We start from the raw sequence: 17,263 nt of genomic DNA, 5'->3' as shown, positions 1-17,263 counted from the left end.
ATCAACCCAAGGGTTGACCCAGCTCCAACACACAGCTCAAACACACAGACAGAGTTGCCAGCCCAGGACAGTAATCAGGACCAACTCATTTTGATGATGGGGATTTCCTTAAGTAAAAAAAACTTGCCAGTGCATGTTCACTTGTGGAATCCTGTGTCATATACAAATACGAGAGGTCATCAGAGTCTCCAAGCAATCATGTAGGCAGAACTAATAGTACGAGGCTACCATGGCATGAGCGTCTTCACATTCTATATCATGAAATCGTCACAGATCAAGCAGTACATTAGCAATGTAAGTACTTTGACTACAGTACATAGACATTTTTAGGCATTCATTTTGAGTGACTAAGGTAAAGGGTCAGGCATTAGCAAACATTAGTATTAGTTAACATGTTAGTTAACTAGTTAAACAGTATTAGTTAACATGTTAGTTAACTAGTTAAACAGTATTAGTTAACATGTTAGTTAACTAGTTAAACAGTATTAGTTAACATGTTAATTAACTAGTTAAACAGTATTAGTTAACATGTTAGTTAACTAGTTAAACAGTATTAGTTAACATGTTAGTTAACTAGTTAAACAGTATTAGTTAACATGTTAGTTAACTAGTTAAACATTATTAGTTAACATGTTAGTTAACTAGTTAAACAGTATTAGTTAACATGTTAATTAACTAGTTAAACAGTATTAGTTAACATGTTAGTTAACTAGTTAAACAGTATTAGTTAACATGTTAGTTAACTAGTTAAACAGTATTAGTTAACATGTTAGTTAACTAGTTAAATAGTATTAGTTAACATGTTAATTAACTAGTTAAACAGTATTAGTTAACATGTTAGTTAACTAGTTAAACAGTATTAGTTAACATGTGCATTAGCACAGGAATTAGCAAACAAAAAAGCCAAAAGGACTTTTGTTGAAATTACCCCAAAACTGACTCGAACCAGCAATGTTCAAGTTGCAATTCTTGGTGTTTCGTCCTCTGCCATTACCAACCTATCAGTATGTGAACGCACATGGTTTAGTTGGTAAAAACATCTGCAGTCACACACATCCTATAAGACACTGGGCTGGAAATGTTATTTTGCAGATTGAATGATTGCATAGGTAAGGTCAAGACAAAGCTGTACACAATACTGTACCTCTGCCCACCAATATTCAGATACTATACTCTAACACATTACATTGATAATAGTGAACATATCAGCTCACAGCTCATATTTTTCTTTAATGTTATCTATCGTCTCCATTTGGCTTCAATTGACATTCCCCATGGTTAATGGATCCTTTACCTTTAGAAAACACAGATAAGCTGATACGTGTGACAAATGTATGTATGTAACCTTTCATTACAAAACATTAGCCACCCTAGGGGTAATCCTAATGAAAACCATCCTCTATTGCAGCTTAAAAGAGCCCAATCCTGGGAGACTATATCTGCCTGTTTTGGATGTTCGTAGTTCCCATTTCCTAGAAGAAAGAAAAACATAAAAAGAAACATGGGTCGAGAGATTTCTGGAGATAAAACAGAACATATGCCTGTGTGATACCATCAAGATCCAATGGAGTGACTCTCTTTTGAACTCTGCACACACCAACTCACATACTTATGTATTGTGAGTGTGTCGGTGCTGTCTCAGGATCATTCATCATTGAGTGCTATCTCTTCCTCTTTCCCCAAGGAGCCAAGCCCACCACAGCTCTCCCCTCTCTTGTCATTACTATAGATGAATAGTGTACATTCTGTGCAGCTAACGGAATGCATTTTGGTTGTTTACATTACAACAAAACTATGTTCATGTGCTTTCAGGCTTTGATATCATGTCCTATTGTGTCCTTGCATGGACTGGTCAATACCTTATGTAATCTTCCCTTGTGCTTCCCTAAAGCTAGATCTGACTGAACCAAATACACAAGGATACAGTAGAGGTCCCTTTCCCTTAACACTAGAAGAGCCACGGTTGGGGTCACCAACTAAGTTTAAAAAAATCATATCTTTGCACTCTATCAAATTTCAGGACCCTCCTATCATGACTTTTCCTAGATATGTTCCACACCCCAGTATCCTTACATTTTCAAAATCACACCAAGATAAGCTTGTATAAAGCTATTTTGCAGTTTGTCTGTGTTAGGCAGGCTAATTTACAAGAGGCATGATCTTTGTGTGTAAATAACTTCCCATTCTAAAGACTATGGTTGTTTGACCTCCATGGGGCGCTAAAAGTAGGTGAACATGGCGCGGCTCTCCTAGTGTTAACATGAAGCAGATAGGCCTGAACGATATGAGGGAAATCTGCGATGTGCGATAATATTGTTCAATATCGCGATGATGATATGACTTGCGATAAATAAACAAATATTGAAGTGTGCATATTAGCTATACAGTTCCTACGTATTTCTGCTTTAATAGGTACACTGCTAACATAGACCCCAAATATTGAATAGTCTATGCCCACTGAATAAAGAAATGAAAGAAATTATTTCAAACATGCTTTTATTGATCAAATTGCACATAGCTAGCTAACTCTAGATCGATAATGTTACTTCAGTCTAACGTTAATGTTAAAATACTGAAATGACATGCCCCATTTTGAGTCACTTGGAAACATTAACTAGTTAAAGTTACGGCTAACATTACATTAACGTTAGTTACTGAGTCAATTTTCTGGCTACATTTATAGAAATGTGAACAACAGACAAAAAACTAAACAAATTGTATATATATACACACACTTACATTGTCATCTTTGCTGTCATTAATATTGTCAACAACTGCTACAAAACTGTTGGCCACCAGCGAAATGATGGTAATGTTATTGCTGGTGTCCGCCATGTTTACATTTTAGTTTGTAAAGACATTTAACTGACGTTCATAAATTAACTGATTTCAGATAACTATGACGTTAAAACCAGAGTCCTCTGAAATTAGAGCAGATTTAGAGCAGAGTTAATTTATGAACGCAACCAAAATAAAGGCAATCTTTTGCGATGTGATTAGTCAGCCCTAGAAGCAGAGTAAATCATGTTTTCTATTCATAGACAGCTGAGAAATGAAAAGCTATGTGTGCCGCCGTCTCTGGGGTTGTATACTGTTTACATTCTTGTGGCCTCCTCTGTGATCAAACATTGAGGTTCTACTGCCAATTATGGGGATGTCAGTTGATCAGTAAATACGGTAATTTATGCTAATTTAAATTCAGAGTTGAAACCAGTAGTTTTACCAGTTGAGCTGACCCAGATACACATTTCTGATTAATCAAGGCAGGTTGTAATCAAAGGTTACAATCAAGTTGATGGATATTTGAAAGGATTCTTGATTGGATGCAGATGTCATTGACATCATTATTCTTGAACCGTCTATGAACAATACATTATTTCTGTGGTTTCAAACGGTAAATATTTGAAATTAAAAAGGTGAAAAACCATGTTTTTTTAAAGAGGCAGTGCGGTCCCAGCACTTCATGGTTATCATGTTCTTGTTGTAGTATTAACAATTTACCAAAGTACCAATGCTCAAAGCAATGTTAATGATGTGTATCTTATATTTGTATTTGTCATACACTCCCTTCTATAGAGTGCAAAATAACAGCATCAAACACTGTGCAAAAAAGACAGTTTATTGCAAGCTTTCGGTCATAGACCTTCTTCAGGCATAAAGCAGACAAGTGATATAAAGGGTTCAAACAACATCACGATTTAGCCAATGCACAACACCTGTGTCAAAAATGTCACCTAGTGGCTAGGCGTCAAGGGAATTGTAGTCTTAGATTTAGTGGACTACAAAAACATACACAAGTGTTCATGAGACAGGAAACACCAAAAACAAATATGGTCATACACTCCCTTCTATACCAGTACATATGACAATACAACTTTGAAACGTTGCGTGTCCTCCAGGATTATATTGTTATAGTACATCAGGTTTGTCATTCCTTAAACAATGGTGCCATTCCTGAACAAATCAAGAACATGAACCAAACAATGGCTTGTAATTGTGTTGTATTGTATTGCAATGTATGCTATGAGGCTTTCTGTTATCTTGTAATTAAACCTACAGGACACTGCAGTTTGATGTTGGCCCATAGTTCAGTTGGACTGAGTTTCTGTAACGACAGCACAGCAACGTTGGGACAACATGTGGGAGTGACTGACAAATGAACATGGTTCAGAGTTATGTTTTGGCAGTAAAATGATGGGATAATGAGTAGGTTAGAGTCTCATGGTCACTCTGAGCACCAGGGACTAAAACACTTATTAGGGAAATTTGAGTGACGTCAGTCTCCCAAAACAAGGAAAGCCCGGAGGTGGGGTGGGGTGGAGACGTGTGTGTGTGTGTGTGTGTGTGTGTGTGTGTGTGTGTGTGTGTGTGTGTGTGTGTGTGTGTGTGTGTGTGTGTGTGTGCGTGCGTGCGTGCGTGTGCGTGTGCGTGTGTGTGTGTGTGTGCCTATGTGGTTAAAATCAGAACTTGGCAGTCCATGCTAACATTTGACTCCAATTTGCTTTTTGTTTCAACTTTGTTTTGGCTCTTCCTCTCTCAACGGAACCAAGGACTATGGCTGTGTGTCAGTGGTAATGGACAGTCATGGCCTGCTCGTTTTTTGCTATAAATTCTTGTGTTATTGTAAAATAACTCATGGGTTGGTTTGTTTGTGTGTCTTAGAGGTCAAAGCTTGCAGGCTAGTTTTGTCTACCCTGTCAGATGGCTGCTCTGGTATGAGGTGCTGCACAATCAACATTGTGTCTGTAGACATACAGTAAAGGACTGTATGTTGGCATTCATTCAGTGGTTAAATTCCAGTGTAGCAGATCATACAGCATTCTATAAAAGCATGTCTTTAAAATACACATCAATGGTGTTCCCCGATGTGGTCTTTGTGAGAGTAAAGAAGGCTGTGATCTCAGAACAACACAGTGTCCCCTTAGTTGATGGAACTTATATTCTCAGTTTGGTGTAACTTGTTTACAAAGGTAACCTAACCACAGAAGGCAGAGGAGTTTAAAATCAGAGTGCTTAAAACCAGAGGAAAACACAGAAACAGAAATTAGCCGTAACTCATAGCCAGCACATACTGTATAGCACGCCTGTAATTGGTCATGTGATAGAGTCATATGAAACAGGAGAGTGTAAACATCACAGCCCTCACATGTTATAGTGACATTTAAATGTATATAAACGTATGTTTGTTTTCACAACCACAAGTCTCCCAGGCGATGGCAAATGAGTATTGCACTAGCTTGCCAAATTAGTCGTTCTGTAATGAGGAAAATCTCAAATGAAAAAGGGGAATTCCTCCATCACCATAGTACCACCTGCTCCTCCTGGAGCATGCAGGGAAGGGGTCAGCCAAAGTCCTGTCAATCAAAAATAATGCTAATAATTTACAGCGATCTGTGCAGAAGTGCAGATGACCTACTGTAGAGATACCTAAATCACCTTCAAATACAATAAGTATATAGTGAGAGTAAACCATGTCATTTTGTTTGAATGGGGTTAACTCTCATGAATGCTTTTGGTCATCAACGTATATTGTCAATTGTAGACTGTTCCTGAATAACCCACACCGTAGTATGGATTGTTGTCTTCCCCCATGACTCCATAGACTATTCCTATGCTCAAGATACTGTATAGAAGCATACATTTGAAATGAGCAAAATAGCTCCTCCCACCTTAGCTTTCTAATTCATTGGTGAATCTGTTTCATAACATCCCTGTCTGAGAGAGCTACTGAATGAGTCCAGAGTTGAGGAATACCTCACAGTGTTTTTTTAAGCGCAGACAGTGGTTCTCAGGTTCAAGGAGATGGCTTTTGAAGCAGCAAAATAACCTAATAGTATTTCTTTTGTTTGGATTGAATCTTTCTCAGTCTGTCTTCAGAATCAGGATCCTGGTCATGAAACAACACATTGAGTCATTGTTATTCTTTAATAAGAGAGTAATTCAAGGGTTTATCATTGGATTTATTCTGCATTTATGGATAATTGGCAATTTCATATGATTAAAAACATAAATGCAGAAAGAAATTGGTTGAGAGTGCATTGGGTGGAAAAACATGAACACAAGTATTTTGACTTTGCTATGGAGTAAACACCCAGAATGCACAAGAAAGGCATTGGTTGAAGTATTAATGCAACCATGATTTCTTCCTCTTAAACCACTTCCACAAGTGAAGTTTCAATTAGAAGAAAAATCTAACAGCTTTATTTACATGTTGTGTCGCCTGGAGCTCATAGGACATTTGAAGTAAATATGATGTGGACTGGCTGGTCCTTCTGGAAAGACATGAGAGACCTGAGAGAAAACCCTTACTGTACATGGTATCCCCTCAAATGATTGATGGCAGTGTTGTTCAGATTTTCTTTTTGAAATGTCAAATGTTAAGTCAAAGAGGGGATTTCCTTGTGGTTAAGAACATGCTGACATTTAGAAACCAATAGAGAAATATAAGCTTCTTTCAAGTTGCACCATCTTCCAATGTTTGTTCTTGCCAACATTCATCCATGCTTTGTTTATTTCTGTTATTCTGGCAGTTAAAAAACTGCATCTGAGACTGGAAATTCAGATAAACCTGAGTTGTGTTTATGATGATTTCTGAAATGGAGGATGTTCATTGTCACACTATGTGGTCTGGCAAGTATGCAGCGGTTTGGGGTTATGGTTATGGCCGCCCTCACGTTCATCCTCACAGGCAGACGTCAACACATCACTTGTGGGATGTCATCGTGACCTGAACTTCAGGTTACACAACTTAATTTTCACTCAAAAGCACAGCTGAACTATATAGAATGAGGGGATGTTTAGGTAACACTGTCTCGTTACTCATAGTGACAGTTAATTATCATTTTGACACACTCATATGGGGATTTTTTGAGATTATTGCATAAGTAATGAAAGAGCTTTCCCCATATAAGTGCGTCAGAATGTGTTCCGTAGGAACATGGGGTCTACATGTGTGTCACTAATGAGGCAGCCAAACTGACGTGTGTTCCCCTGCTGCTACAGTAAACCTCCAACGCAGATGTACTGTATGTGTTCCTAACAACTAAGGTGAGTATGGCAGCACAGGACAGCTGCTAATGGGGCTAGGAGCAGGGGAAGACATGAAGTTACATACTGTGGAGGAGCCCACCCACCTAGAATAGAGAAAGAGAGAGAGAGACAGAGAGAGAGAGAGAGAGAGAGAGAGAGAGAGAGAGAGAGAGAGAGAGAGAGAGAGAGAGAGACAGAGAGAGAGAGAGAGAGAGAGAGTGAGTGAGAGAGAGAGAGAGAGTGAGGGGGAAGAAACCGGCTCAGATCTACTAATGCATCCATAGAGCATTACATATAAATGCTGTCACTGATGTTGACAAAGTGGAAAGAGTCATGCACTCTTGGCATTGTCATACTCTGCCTAAACTGATGTCATGAGCATGAAGTCATAGACACTTAGAAAACATGTGAAATAGAAGAACATCACTATGGCACTTGAAGCAGTGTAGGCTAATTAAATAAAAATTGTTGCGTCCCTAGACTGTGTCAACTTGACATTATTATACTGTTTGTATCACAAACAGTTGTTGCACCTTATTGGAATGTATTATGCCATAATCATGATACTGTAATATGGACCCCAGAAACATAGTATGTAAGGTATTTTTCTGTTCATGTACACATGAACCCTATATGCAAAACACACATGCAAGCACACACACACACACACGCACGCACACACACACACACACACACACACACACACACACACACACACACGCACACACACGCACACACACACACACAAACTGAAGCTGGTTTTAATTCAGTGTTACACGCTCTATATGACCTGAGTGTGTCTTTTTAGTGTGGGATTATGGGTGATGTATTTTCCAGGGCTGTTTGAGGGCGGTTGCCTACAGCAGGTTTGCATTAGTCTGATCCTGGCCTTGATTAAACCCCTGTTCTTGGAAATGTGCTCTCAGCAGACCCCTCGGCAGTTCAGAGAAGAAGCTTTATGCATTTGTTTTTTCATCATAAATTAGAGACCACTTGTTAATTCCTATAATTATACCTATTAAATAATCACTGAGGGTTTCAACTGGGGGTTGAAGCATTCAGAATATCTTGTTGTTGGTCAAATTAATTTAATTGTAAAGGAATATTGAAGAGTATTGTAGATAGGTATATGTCATCTAAAATAATAGGAATCCCCCTTACGTCGTGGCCATAGGTTTGTAATGGGGCTTTACTCCTCCTGAGTGCTCTAGTTTGGGGATTTATAGCATAACCATATGACTTCATCCTCTCACTTCTCCCTTCAAGATGTTTTGCCTGTTGAGTAATGAACTCAGGCTCTGTGGACTGGCAGGGCTCGATTGACGTGGCACTGTCCCAAACACACAGAAACCGCAGGCAGCAGGACTCTCTAGTCCTCATCTATAGCACACACTGCACTGTACAAAGACAAACCGTTTCTGATGAATTCCCTATTCCCTGTATTGTTGTGTTGGGGCTAAATCAAACATGATCTGTTTTACATGGACTCATATGTTTGTATATCCTTGTACCTGAACACTGAAGACGTTGAAGCTGATCTCAGATTCCGCATCTCAATGGAAAGGTTACTGCACTGATGAAGCAGCCGTCTGGTTGCAACGTTTACATGGAACCATCACCTGAATATATAACGGAATACTGTTCTGTGAATGTTAATCTTAGAGAAAATGCAATGCAGTTTCTATTTCCTTTGGAAAAGCCCAATTGTTGTCATGCTCTGGTCAACTTCCATAATATTGGACACATTTTAGCAAACCTGGGCGGCATGCAAGTCAAGCTCACCCTGGCTTGGGATTAAACACAAGGTGGAGACGAGCCAGACCACCCCAAGACCTTAGCAATCCTGATGCTTTGCCATGAATGCGCACAACAACCGACAATAACTCAGTGATTTATACTGTACCATATTCTGTACTGCCCTAGTTTTGCCTTTGTCATTCCAATTATTCTGGGAAGAATAAATGTCAGTTTCCTAAAACATCTCCCCCATTTGGGGTTCTAACCATATTCCATCTCATAAAGACACACACACACATGTCTACCATGGAGCACTGAGGTTTATTACACATTTTAAAGCCCATACTCAGCATTGCTCTTTGTATGGTCGGGTAGGATGGTCTGCCTTGTCCACCCATTGACTTAACCATTGACTTAACCATTGACTTAACCATTGACTTAACCATTGACTTAACCATTGGGATATTTGTCTTGATGAGGCTGCTTCTATCTTACCTACAGATCTACATCCTTCAAAAAAGTATGGGAAGATATTGTCTTAGCTCCCAGGACGTATTCCTACTATCTGTCCCTAGAGTCCATACTGAATTGGGAAAAAGGGTGTTTAAGTGTGCTGCTCCCTCTGCATGGAATCAGTTGCAACCCTGAATCTTCAGGAGCTGGTGATGAATCTTTTTTTAGATTTTATGATTCTGTAATTTATTCTTTATTTTCATTGTAAAATGTTTTTTTATGCTTGCAATCCTATTAATTGTGCTGATGCCTGTCCTGGCCAGGATGCTCTTATAAAAGAGATTTTTAATCTCAATGAGACTTTTCCTGGTTAAATAAAGGTTAAATAAATAAAATAAACACATGTTTCTACTTAGTCTTCCTCTTCATTCTGAGACCTTAAAAAACTCTTGATTAGAGTAAATGGAATATGAAACCCCAGGTTTGAACTTGATGCTCTGCAGTTGGCACGCCTTGGGAAGTGGAACGTAAATTAAACACTCATGTTCGGATACAGTTTGTATTAAAACAAAGTTCATCTCACAAGGCGGGCCATTTTCACGGTAATTGCTGACATGTCTGAATTTAGATAATTAATTTGAACATTATGTAATCCCTTTTTCAAAGCATACAGAATAATGTATAATGTTATAACTAACTCATTATAGGCAAGTACGGATGTCTAATGTTTGATATGTTATGTCTGAAAAACATTTTGCTGTTGATAGCTCAGAATAATTATGATATAGTATACTTTTAATGCAGCCAATAAGGCTTATAACAAGCCTGACTTTACAATCCATTATGAATGTATTAAAATGCATTATGCTAAAATCTTACTGAAGCAACAGTCCTCAGCCCTACAGTAATATTCTGTGTGTTTACCCAGTCATGCTTACAGTAAACTGTTAATGTTCCTCCTGGCAGTGTGGTACCAATATGAGCCACCACACACAGAATATGAGGAATGTTGCTTTAGTAAGATTTCAGCATAATGCATTTTAATGCATTCATAATGGATTGTACAGTAAGGCTTGTTATAAGCATTACACACACACACACACACACACACACACACACGCACACGCACACACTTGCACACACACACACACACACACATACGTACACACACTGGCACACCCTGACACAGACTAGCTCCTTTGCTCTGAACAAACAAAGCCTGTTTATCTGTGTGTGTGTGTGAGTTGTTCTGCCCCATCCCACGGCCCATGCAGTTGGCCTCTTTATCCTCTGTGCTATACCCTAGGGGTGTCCAGTCCTAGCGATGCCAACACCATGCCCCACTCCCCTGCCCCACTCCCCTCTGGGGCCCTAACTGTCACTCTGCACTTCGACTCAGCTTCCTGTGGCGTTTGCAGTGAGAGCGCTTTGTGTGTACAAATAAAGCTTCTTCTTTGTCCTTTTCAAACACCCGTCTTGCCTTTAAATCTCTCCAGAGTAGGGATGAGGTAATCCAGGCATCTGAATACAGTCAATGAACAGTAAGCAAATACCGGTTAAGATAAAGATAGGACACCTCGAGGAACACAGCCATCCCTTTGATTCAGATCAAGATGACCCAAGCTGTGGATCTCCTCGTCACTAATTCATCTTTAATCCAGGTTTAAATGCCATTTGACAGAGTTGTGAAGGACATTGGATTCACAATTGGATTTCTATGGCAGGAAAATAACCTTTCAGTAGGCTGTTAATGGAGGACACATTTCACATAGCACCCTGTGTCTTTTCCTCACGTGCCCATCCATAGTGAGTGAAAGGGAGCCTCAGATGGAGTGGAGCAGTATTTCCCACGCTCGGTCCTGCAGCTCCTTGGTGAAATAACGAGTTGGGTTTCCAGAGCTCAGAGGGAGGGGGTTAGTGATAGAGATCCTCTCTTTAATTGAGCTCGTCATCATACAGGAAACACAGGATAAATCTATGCTTCTCGTGTTCACATTCATTAAAGCACTACCCAGTGGGTTGAAACATTGTCTAAGATAAGAAAAATGGCAGATATTAAGGCTGAAACTTTTGTAAAACAATTGTTCAGCAAATGTAGGTTAAGATAGTATTTTACAGCTTACTATGAAACTCAGTTGTTGTGAAACACTAATCAATAATACACTTTTAAACTATCTGTAAAGTATTTGCAGATGAGATTTGCCTATGAGACATCAAAATATGAATACATGAATATAAAGTATACATACAAGTATACATACATACCGTACTATACTATAGTATCAATATAAAACATCACCAATCACCAAAGTTCATGCAAATGTGCCCAGAAAAGGTAGACATCCTCATAGAGTCTGTAGAGCCTGAGAATGAAGCATGATGTCATCGTTGCAGTGTTACTGTTGTGAAATACAATAGGCAGTTTAACAGCTCCCATTTCTGTTAGGAGAGAGTGATACTTCAAAGGCGAGATGTCTTTTAATTTCCATTGCAAAGGCGTTTAAAGGCTATTGTTTTTGGTTGTGTCCTTCTTTTGCCTCATGACATAATGTTGAGGTAAATCATTAACTGTCTGTTGTATGACTTCAAATAAAAAAAGTAATGAAATGATGCAGGACTAGATTGTTAGAAGGCTGTTAGCTGACATTGCGCCTGTTTGGACAGTCTTGGGCTTATTTTGCCTGTGTCAGTATCATCACTTATGGAAAAACAGATGTCCTCAGTGACCCAGGGGAGTCCTTACACTGACACACAGAACAGAGCCAGATTAGTCTCAAACAAGTCCATGATTATCTGCTAAACGTCAGATTCTGTGCATCTCAAACCAATAGGGGTTGAGAGGAAACTAGTCTGTCTATTCCTGTATAGAATGCCATGGAGGTCTACTGTCCCTCCATAAAGATTGCTCTATCTTCTCCCTCATTCTCAGGGCCTCCCCAATTGCTTCACCCCCTGTTTTCTTTAACAAGGTCAAGGTTACAGGAAACCCTGTCAGGTGAGAACGCCATCTTTATAACAGTTGAACTGGTTCCAGAAGACTTTGACTATACCCAGCCTCACATAATGGATTTTGTTGTGAGACAGTATCAACATCAGTGTTCAACCTCAGATTTTTCCCATGACCCTGGTTTTAATGTTTGTAAAATACCTACCAATCTTGGATCCTTGAATATGAAATATAAAAGAGTCTGGATTCAACTTCTGTGGGCAAACATCTGTGGCATTATGACAAAAAAATGTGCGACTAGTCCTAAAAGTGTAATACCTTGGTACTAACTAGGTAACGGCAATAATAATTATTTCACAATGCCACACTCACACTGAAAGGTCAACTCAAGTTTGTTAAGGCTAGGTTTCCTGCTAGGACAGGCCCTGAATGAACTGGACCAGAGGCTGGTGTATCAAATAACAAGTACTTAAATGCAATATTAAAAGACAGATAACAAGAAAAACAAGAAACACTAAAAGGGTGGACCAATAGCAGGGCAAGAGCACAGGGGGCTTCTAGAAGGGGAAGAGAGGGGGCCCGTGGTTGGATTTTGCCCTTGAGGGCAGGCACAGACGTGAACCGTTATTTAGGAGTACGTACAAGCACAGCAAATGGTGTAGGAGCTAAAAAAAAAAAAAGCTAGGAGTTCTGAATGGGTAATACACAGCACACCAAGTGTGATGACAAACAACAATCAACCGAGGGTTCAAAATATCACAGTACACAGTAATGAGCCTCTAGTGCTCAAACGCAGCAAACGGGGTGAGTAAGGGAGCACATCTATAATCGGACACCAGTCTGGGAGAGTATATTTGTTGTAAGTACAAAGGGTAGACCCAAAAAGAAATAAAATGTAAAACTGCTCTAAAAACACTGCAAGGCTAAAACAGTGGCTCAAGAGTAGGACAAAAACAATGACAAGACAAGGTAGGCTGGACCTCTTGTAGAAGGCACAATATTAGTATTACATAATTTACATTACATTAACATGAGAATATTCTGCTATATCAATGGAATAGGTGCATACTGTTCTATTTTATTCTGAGAGCCCCCAGGTTCTGCTCTCTGTACTATATATTGCTCTTCAAACCTTTAAAATCACAAAGGTATTATTTATTATTTAATACACAAGTACAGTACCAAAACATTTAAGAATGCATTTCCCATGTGGAAAGGAACATATCATAATATTCTGGAAAACCATGCCTGAAGCATCACTAAAGATGTTTGGCTGAGTGACCATGTGGTGTCTCAACAGGAGCACCAATCCTTCCTCACCAGCCACAACTAGGTCTGTGGAGGAAAATATCAACTCTAAGGTTTAAAATGGACTCTAGGTCCTCTAAAACGGACTCCATCCTCTAAGGTTTCTATAACCTGGTCATTTGTCCAACATTGTGTGAAAGGTTTGAATTAAAACATAGCGTGATATTCTGGACACCAATGCCTGAAGCATCAGTGAAAATGTTTGGCTAAGTGACCAGGTGGTCCCAAAGAAGCAGGAGCATCTCCTTCCTATCACCGCTGGGTCCTAGTGCTACACCGGTTACACATCTATCATATTTATTATTACTGAAAACAATTGGAGGGAATTGTTCTTATTAGAGCAGCTTGCCATGGGAGTGCCCTGAAATTCATCAGAGGACTCTTGACCTGAGTTGACTGTGTTTGACGGTTGAAGGAGCTCCAGTCAGGCTGTAAAATGAATTGTGTTAAAAAGTAACATTCAGTTAAACACTCAGTGAACCCAGAGGTGGAGTGTGTTGTGAATAATGGAACTTTTCTCCAGTCAGCACTGAATCTGACACCAACATTGTAACCAGACATTGTAACCAGACCAGATTATGCTCCTCTGAATCTACAGAGTCAGCAGACCTCCTCAGTGATGTGCTGCCCTGAGGGTTCAGATATGGCCTCTAATTGTGGTTTTACTACAGACCCTCAGCCCCCATATGAGCTCTGTACAAAGCATTTCTTTCAGAGGCAGTATCTTTTAAACTGTCTCCAGAGCAGTTTGTCTGATTCAGTGATAACCACAAAAACAGGAATCTGCTGCTGATCAGACAAAGCGGAGAGAGAGTGTGTGTGTCATATCCCTCCTCTCCTCTCACTCTAATTATCTCCAGAATTCTTCAGCTGTTGTTTTTGTGGTTGAACCAAATGAAGCTCAGCTTTTTTGTCTCTCAAAAAATGGTGGGTAAAAGAAAGAGGAAAAAGTTTGGGATTTATGGGTCAGATAGTTTAAACAGGAAGTACGGTGACGGTTCTAGTGAGGTCGGATTTTCCCTCTCCTCCAAAGACTTCCCCTTCTTCTCATTCCATCCTGTCATACCCTGGCAGTGGGCTCTATTGGAGAGTATGGTCCCACTCCCTCCTACACCTCAGGTCCCATCGACTGTGTAAGTAGCAGGTGAAAATGTATAACACTGACAGGACTAGATAAGGAAGATTAGAGGCAGAGGGTAGATGATTTTGTACCCAGACCCTTCAAACCTGCTCTCCCAATAGACTAATCACTCAACAGCAAATCAATGAATATGCACTGCTGTCAAATAAGGTTGGGTAGTTGGTAGTTCATAGTTCATAGGATGTGGGGCCACTTATTAGCATCAGCTAAGACCACCAGTAGTGGATGACACAGATAACCATTGGCTAGCTAGACTATTCCATTTCAAGGTCCTCTCCAAAATCATCTAGTCTGAGATCCCTTACCCGTGATAAAGAGTCCTGATGCAGCTGGGCCTCGGGAATGCAGTTATTGGAAAAATGCTGTACTAAATCATCTGCACCTCTCTGAAATAATATTTCCCCGGAACAGGGACAGTAGATATTTTTTCTTTTCACTTTTGCAACGTGCCTGCACTGCTCTAAATGTTTTCTCGACAAAGACGTATACATTTTTTTAGAGAAGACTTGCAACCAGACTCTCCACATTAACCGAAGCTCTGGTCAAGAAGGGCAAAAACAAAAACAGCTCCATCAGTTTGTTCTGCTTTGTCTGCTTTTATGTAGGTCAGCTGAATTCAACTTTCTTACCACTGACACAACAATACTTTTTGCTTGATGTAATACAATACCTCTTGTGCTGTGCTGGGCGGGCTCTGACCCCTTTCTCTCAGTGCCTATATATACCTCAGTAATGAAGTCAAACTGCCATACAAGGCTGTGCTTTGGGAGGCTCCAGATGTAGCATTTTCCTGCTTGCGATTTGGTTCCTCTCTCTCTCTCTCTCTCTCTTCCATACTCTCTGTTCTCTCTCCCTTTTGATGATGATCCAGACTTTCAACTTGCCCCAGATTTCTTCAACAATCCCTGGAAAATGATATGCTATAAACATATAGTTAACATACACAAGTAGAAAGAAAGAAACCTTTGTATGTATAGATATGTTTGCATCACTGCTGGAGGAGGGCTGTCATGACCAAAAAGGTTTCAGAGCAAAGATTGTGAGCTTTTGTTTGTAAATGTTTTATTTGGAATAAATATCTTGAAGTCAAAGACAATTCGAAATGCCAGCGTAAACAAAAAAAACAAAAAACAAAAAAAAGTATTTACATGACTTATTTGTGCACAGCCGAATGGATGTATACATAGTATACAAGACAGCCCATGCAGGACATTCAACTCTTTTGCTGTACAAAGTGCAAAAGATGACAACTACAAATATTCCAAGTAATACAGGAACCATCTTTTAGATGGACAATGTGGTCCCTCTGAAGAACCAAAACAAGAAGCATATAATGGATTACAGGGATTTCATTAACTGTGTACAAAGAACAGCTCATCTCAGGCTGTGGACACAAACAAAAAGGTCCATCAGAACACACATTCTGTACAGCCTCAGAGAGATCAGAACACACATTCTGTACAGCCTCAGAGAGATCAGAACACACATTCTGTACAGCCTCAGAGAGATCAGAACACACATTCTGTACAGCCTCAGAGAGATCAGGCCCGAGGTTTTGTTCATCACTTGATCATCTCAACGACAATAACTTAGCTATGGCAACTGTGCCAGACAGGCATGATATTAGCAGCTGCACCACTGGCTCAACTATTGGACAGCAGAGACAACGGCTCCAGTTAAATGATGAAAGCACCAAGAGGAACAAACAATCAAACCAAATGAAAGGGGAGACTTGATCACTCTGTCTGTCCATGTACTGGTGGAGGGGGGGGTCAGGCTAAGTCAACATCTCTGCTGAACATGGTAAAGGTAGCGCGCAGGAGCGCAGCCTAATTTAGAGGATGATGAAATCACTGAGAGCTGGCTAACATACCAGTGCAGACGGTGGAGTGGGCAGTGTTTCCTGTCCCATTTGGCTTTTAGGGTCTAACGACATGCTTTTTCAAAAGCCGACCACTGTGCTTTCAGCATTCTATTTTGAACTGTTTCCATGACTTCTGCTGTTCGAAGTCTGTTGAACGTTAATGTCTGTTTCTCCCTTGTTTGCAAGGAGAGCACAAGGGACACATATCCATTGAACTACCCCTTTTTGTCATTGCTAAAAATGGTAGACATGTTTTCAATTCATGTTATAAAGGAGCAGAACATAATGCAACTTAACAGACATCCCATTATCGCGTTCTGTGCTTGCAGAATCACTAGGTCTGAAATGATCAACCTTCAAACTCATATTTTAGGCCAGTCACTGAGTAGATTGGATTACCATGATATTGTATCTTTCGGACAGTTAAACTCCTCATTATAGTAAGATCATTCATATTACTAACTTACTCCTTCTGTATTGGAAGAGGTAAAGTAAGTCTTGGCAGAATAAAGTCTCATGCAGTACAAGGGCATTATGTCTTGGTCCAGTGAGCAGATTTCCTTTCAAAACTGTTTGGCTTTCCAACAAGCAAGTGAGATAGTGTTGTGGACAATTGGCTCTCCAGCCCAGTGTACTGGTCTATCCACAGAACCTTGACTGAACCTGAAACAAATGTCATTGAGAATGACATTATGATAATCATAATGTAACACCGACAACTAAAAGGGAAAATATGCTGCACTGATTCCAGACATTAAAAATGATTGCTGGCAAATGGACATTC

This window comes from Nansenia antarctica (genome assembly GCF_963989245.1).
Source record: "Nansenia antarctica genome assembly, chromosome: 4".
NCBI classification, from domain to species: Eukaryota; Metazoa; Chordata; class Actinopteri; order Argentiniformes; family Microstomatidae; genus Nansenia; species Nansenia antarctica.
The sequence above is the reverse complement of the archived record's forward strand: the minus strand, read 5'-3'. Positions refer to the sequence as shown.